Below are 6,676 nucleotides of genomic sequence, written 5' to 3' on the forward strand. Positions count from 1 at the left end.
CTTATTGTTACTCTCCACTGTGACTAGTCATGTGGGAAAAGCTGGGGAAGCCTCCTAAAAGAAATTACAAGCGCATCTAGTTCAACTCTGGGCAATTGAAAAGGTTGTCATGTGTTTTTTTAAACAAATTTTCCTAAAATTTGCCAATATGGCAATTTGGAAATTCCTATGCTTCTTTTCCACATTTGCCATGATCTACAAAGGTATTTTTGCCATTTTTTTTGAATAAGGCAAAATTCCTTTTTGGACCATGTCAAATTTCTTTCTTTTGTGTCATTATGAATTTATTATTAGACCCTAGAAAATTATTAGTGAAAACATTTTTTTACCATGGCAGATTTTGTAATTTGGACAATTGAAAAATTGTATTTGGACCATGGCAAGTTTACTTTTGTAATATGACAAATTTATTTGTTCGGGCATGGTTAATCTTTACTTTAAATTATTTTATACGATGGCAATTTATTAAGTACACCGTGCTAGTTTTATTGTAGGTAACATGGCACTTATATTACCTAGCAGTTTTTTTATTTTGGGTATTCTATGGAGCATTGGAGTATATTAGACCAATGGCAAAGTTTACGGTAATTTAGTTTTTCATAAGTCATGCCAAGATGGGAATCATTGCAATTTTGCTAGGTGCCGATTCATCTAGGCATTTTTGCTAGGTGCCTGTGTTCACTTACCTACAGTTTTTTTGCCATGACAAATGACACATCATGGTACCTTCGTCACTAGTGCCATTTTAGTGCAAGGGACGTGAAGCCAGCTTCAATGGCGCATCGGCCAGAGTAGACTTCTCTGTCACTGCATCGGCATTGAAGTGGCGCCGCCCGCTCATCCGTCACGTTCGGCCGCGTACTCTATTGGGCATGTATGATTGGTCTGACGGAGTGAGACATTGCGGTGGCGGCAGGGTGTGATACTGTACGTTTGGTCCAGGACTTGAGTTTCTATCGGATCCGGTTTGCTTTACTACCCCTTGCTTGGATTCAAATGTTGAATATATAGTGTATCCTGAAAGTCGGTACTGTGATCCCAATAAATAGGTTCCGTGTGAAAAACTACATACATTTTATGATACATACACGATCACTTTTTATGACACGGTGATCAGTTTTAAATATGTGTGACGAACATTTTTAATACAGAACCAACATTTTTTGTTGAAATGCACGATCAATAATTTTTGAACACACGGTCTCTAGAAAAGTACACGATGGATATTGTGACTTGTGAGGACAAGATGAACAATTTTTCATTAAAATGAGCACTTTTCAATGAACGGTAATTTTTTTTGAAACTACACAATGAACATTTCTAAAGACACGCCGAAAGTTTGTCCAATGTGTGATGAACACTTTTTAAAAAAATGTTAAAGCTTTAGAAAAAATGTTCATGTAAGTATAAAAAGTGTTAACACATAATGACATTTCTAATTACATGATGAATACTTTTTAAATACACTATGAGGTATTTTTATGCCTGATCTTTTTTATTCGAATAATGAAATTTTGTGAAAACACGATGCACATTTTTAAACGAAATATGGTCAATTTTAATATACACGAAACATTTTAATAAACATGAATATTGTTTATATCCATGGCCATTTTTTGACGTGCATGAACATTTTTTAACACAAAAAGATTAAAGAAAACCAAAAATGTAAAAAAAAAAAGAAACACCAATGAAAAATAGTAACGGGGCATTTGGTTCACTCGCTCTTTTTTACATAGTGTGCTCCCAGCCTTTTCTATTTTTCAGAGAAAATGTGTTGCTGGCTTCTTTTAAGCACAAGTTTTTTAAACGCAAGCTTTTAAGCAAATGCATAACCGGTGTATGTTCCTCCCACGTCACGGCTGTCGTGCACCAAACGAACTCAGCTGTGCATGTGAGTCTGCCGTCCAGAACCGTGGGAACATGCGGACGGTGTGCCGTGACGGCATCATCAGATGAAACGGCACCCTGGACGTATAGCACTGTTCCATGGTATGATATACTGCACCCGCGTCTACGCTCGCATACAATGCTTAGCCTAACATGTCCTTCTTCCATTGGTACACTTAGCGGGAGCAGGCGTGCTCGTCCGCTCCATCGCCGCACTGGTTGAGTGGATCCTTAGCAGGTTCATGTATTCCTTGTTTACGTATAGCTCTTCTGTTGGATCACGTAGCCCCTCCGTTGGGAAATACGTGAAATAATTGTTCCGAGTCACCTTGTTTTTTGTGTTCAGTAGTTAGTGCTACTAGTAGGGGAAGTTGCCCGGCTTGGTATCTCTCTTCCCTATAGAAAAGCACCCTCAGCTCAGACTGGTGTCACCGCCTCTCCCAGGATCAGATGCTGACGCTAATGCTCGCAAGGCTGTTTTGCAGGCAATTTAAAAAAAATACTTTTTTTGTGTGTGAACAGACCTGACAATACAACTCAATAGCCTCTATTGTGTAAGCGTGGTTCTCATGATCTCATCCCATGGCAAAGGTGGAGTGGGAACACGTTTGTTAGTTAAGGCCAACATGAAAGAATACCAAGTAAAATATCCATGCGTTCCTTTTATCCCTGATGAGAAGTATTTATTCATTCCTTTACATACTATCATCATCCGGGTAGACGAGAGAAGCTGGTCAGTGGAGCACACCCTGCAAATCCAGCTCAGCTCCTCCAGTTAGTTCATGATATGCTGGCTTCCCCGGCCTCAGCCTTCTATTCTCCTCTAAATCTTAAGCTCCTCGCTCTCAAAGGCCCCATTGGCAGAAGGACGCCGCCTGAGGAAATAAGTCAAGAGCCGGCACGACCTTCGATGCCCAGTAGTGCGCCTAGCTATACAAATGTAACATTACATGACAGCTTCTTCACCAGATCCGACGAATCAAAGAGGTGTAGTACCTTCCTAATATTTGCATACAACAATTTGGTTAAGGAGAATTTTTCATTTGATAACATTTGTGACACTGGCTCAACGGTGCATCAACCTCATCATGTATTCCACCACAAGCTTTGAGAACAGAGAAAAATTGTCCTCCAACAACTTGGTCGGCCTTGGTTGCTCCACACTCCACATCTAGGCCTGCAATGTTTTTTTGGCAGTGTTCGTCAGTCCACAAAATAAATGTCACAACAATTTATAAAGTGAAGAAAAATTGATAAATCATTTGTACCGGTAAAAATGTTCATGATGACACAAACCTGCTTCTTGTACGGCCTAAACCTATAAGGAAGTTGTCTGGCTTTATATCACGATGAAGAAAAAGCCCCTCAAGTGCATGTACTCTACCCTGGCGATCTGTACATCAACTTGTCAGGATCAGCCAAATAAGGACTCAGATATTTGAGTTTGCAGATAAAAAAAAATCATTGGCATTCTGTCAGACAGGTGGCCAATATTAACAGACAAAATGAAATTATATAGTAAGCACTCACCATGTGATCAACAAGCAGAAGTACTGTTTTAAGGGTAAATTTTCTGTTGCAATAGTCGAACAAGTCCTTCAGACTTGGACCAAGAAGATCAATGACCATGACATTGTACTCCCCGTCCACTCCAAACCACTTCAGATGAGACCAGTATCTTGGTCCACCTAAGAATCACCCTACCGAGACATAAGCTTACACTGGCCCACACTCCAGTTTTCTCCATTCTCTACTACTTCGAGGGTAATTTCAAATTTTAGAAATTTTGGAAGAAGCAAGACTACCAGAATACGAACTGTATGGTACAATATAGAGCAGACCTTGCGAGTCATGTTTTAGCTCCTTTCTCCGAACTTCATCTCCTAGCTGACAGTAATTCAAGATCTGAAAAGTCGAATAATATTTTTCAGATAAGTTTAGAAGATCATAGGGCCTCTATATTCGAGAAGTGCACACAACCATTGTTGCCAGTACAAGGTTTGCAAAGTATCAGTGGGAAGATTAGTAATTTGAGAAATCACAAGTAATGAGCATCTGAACATCGAGAATACCTCCCAGATATTATTGTCGTTGTACTCTCCTAGAGGGTGAAGGTTTATTTGGACAGTAGGATCCATGATATGGAAAAGGGCATGCATGAGAGTTGATTTACCTTCTACCAACAATACCCATCTTCATGCCTTGGAGTATATCTCACCTGCATCATTATTAGTATATCTCACCTGCATCATTATTGAAAAAATTAAGGACATGGGCTACTCAGAATGATTCTATTGTTGATATATGGCAAAGCACTGAATCAAGCAATACATTTGCCCACGAGTCTAGATTTCTGACAAATTACTGCTTCTATGGAACATGCCAACACAGAGAAGTAAATATGAACAGAAGTGGGCAGGAGGTAACAGGGATGATGGTAATTACATTGAGGCTATGGAACTGAATTTCTCCCTCTGACAGCCCGCTATGAGACAACCAATCTTCAGACATTGAAAGAGGGGCCTCTGTTTCTGTTATTTTTTAATTCACCATGACCACTCTGCGCACACCCAGATGTAATCAACATAACAACATCTGTATTTATCAGCCTCTGAGATGGAAATAATGCCATATTTGTGAACTAACCTGTTAAATGTGAACCATCTCTTAAGCTTGCCAGCTGAAGTAAGCCACTGTTTTCATGTTCCGAGAGGTCAAATTTTCATGCTGGTTCTAGTGATATTTTCAGACTGAAATTATTTGTTAACATATAGATATAAAGTCATACTGATTGTGCGGGGATTAAATATCTCAAGAATTCTTCACTGGAAATGATATGGATATCATACTCGTGTATTCAGTGATAGCCTAGTGTTCCTGTTTTACTCTCTGAACTATATGTGCAAGGTCAAAGCTAGAGCCATAGGGAAAAACGAGAAAAGATCAATGTAGTGAGTTTGAGTGGTACGGGCAACATTCTGGAGCATCAAATTCACTACGCTGATACAACCACAAAGTACAGAATTTTGCATATATTAACTTATTAAGCTGTACAGTGTGGTCGCAAAAGTGTTGAAGCAATCTATACACAAGATTCCTTACCCATGGAGGAGCATGTCTTGTGGTGGTGGTCAGACTTGAGGCCTGAGGAGAGGAGGCCGGCGCAGCACTCCCCCGCTTGGTGGTGGTGGTCGTGGAGCACAGCCAGACCATTGTCCTCCTGTCACCGGCCACAAGCACATCTGGCCATAGGTGAAGGAGGCCGTCGACCGAGAGGAACAGATCGACAACAACCTAGCCCACGCGAGCCTCGCTGGTGACACATCAGTAGCGTGAGCTGTGGTGGCCAGTGATCACCGGCGACGGCCGAGAGGGGTTGTGCGTCCGGGATTCGTTGTGGTGGTAGGGAGCCGTGGCAGCTGAGCAGATCCACTACCGGATTTGGGGAACCACTGGGTCATGGGAGACGAAGTGTTTGGGCGCTGGAGGGCATGCAGAAGGGCTAGGTCAGCAGCTCGGTGGCACGTCGAGGTGATGGGCCCATGAAAAGATAAAAGCACAAGCTACACAGCAAAACTGACCGCACACAAAACAATTACAGACTAATACCCGGACTGTGCTAACCACCGGTTGCTAGCAACAGATCCGCACGACTCCCGCTACATCAATTTATTCATCCCTAGCGATTCTTTCCGCATCGCAGCATTTTTACGCAAAAAATAAAAAAACAAAAAAAAACGAGCACCAGAGTCGAACACAAGACCTCGGGCATCCATCCCTAGCTCAACAACCACCTGAGCTAACTCCTCATCACAATTAAGTCATGCATTAGTTTATATTTCACTACCATATATAACGTCGACAAGCTTCAAAAATATCTGACTCCTTATAGAATTCGAGTACATATTTGAAAAAGAAATCCGCCTCACAACTAAATTGAACGGTCGGCCCAAATCAAATAATAAACTAACCAATTTTTGGACATTTGTTTACTATGTATAAATAGTACAGGAAACATGCTTTCCCAGTTTTTTCCTTGGATTTTTGTACTGGACAATTTTCACGAACGAATATATGTTGTCTCCATGACCCTCATGTTATACTAGTTACCTAGAACTTACCGGGGGATGTTTCTACACTTATTTTAACTGAAACAAAAGTTATCGGGGTGTTCATATGTAAGTTATCAGATATGTGAGGTGTAAATTATCCTGCTATTTACACAAGAGTTATCGGGGTACATTTTTAATTAAAAAAATCTCTGATTCAAAATTATCAGTGGGCTTGTGCATAAGTTATCAGATCTGTAATGCGTAAAGAAACCATGCTTTTTATACAAAACTTGTCGGGATATATTTTCAACAACTTTTTTCCGAGGGTCAAAAAGGTTACCATGGTATTCGTACATGAATTATCGGCTCCGCGCTATGTAATTTACTGTGCTATTTACATATATGTTATCGAGGGTATCTTTTCAATGATTTTTTCTCCGATTCAAAGTTATCATGTTGTTTGTACCTAATTTAGCAGGTCTATAGTTTGTAACTTACCACGCAACTTACACAGAACTTATCATATGTATGTTTCAACAATTTTTATCCACTAGATCAAAAGTTACCACGGTGTTTGTCCATAATTTATCAGGTATGCGGTGCGTACTACAATGCTATTTACATAGAACTTAGCGGGGTTTTGTTTTGAACAATTTTTACCAGGTTAAAAAGTTATCACGATGTCCATACATTAGTTATCAACTTTATGATGTGTAATTTATCATGCTATTTTA

General features: G+C 40.1%; 1 long non-coding RNA gene across 1 annotated transcript; it reads right to left on the reverse strand.

The window, feature by feature from the left end:
* Positions 1-2,564: 2,564 nt before the first annotated feature.
* Positions 2,565-3,769, reverse strand: LOC119271375. The gene is made up of 3 exons (XR_005134507.1): positions 3,421-3,769; positions 3,187-3,283; positions 2,565-3,067 (listed from the first exon to the last, which is right to left on the reverse strand). It is a non-coding gene; the product is annotated as an uncharacterized LOC119271375 (long non-coding RNA).
* Positions 3,770-6,676: the final 2,907 nt, after the last annotated feature.

This window comes from Triticum dicoccoides, chromosome 3A, assembly GCF_002162155.2.
Source record: "Triticum dicoccoides isolate Atlit2015 ecotype Zavitan chromosome 3A, WEW_v2.0, whole genome shotgun sequence".
In the NCBI taxonomy this organism is placed as follows: domain Eukaryota; kingdom Viridiplantae; phylum Streptophyta; class Magnoliopsida; order Poales; family Poaceae; genus Triticum; species Triticum dicoccoides.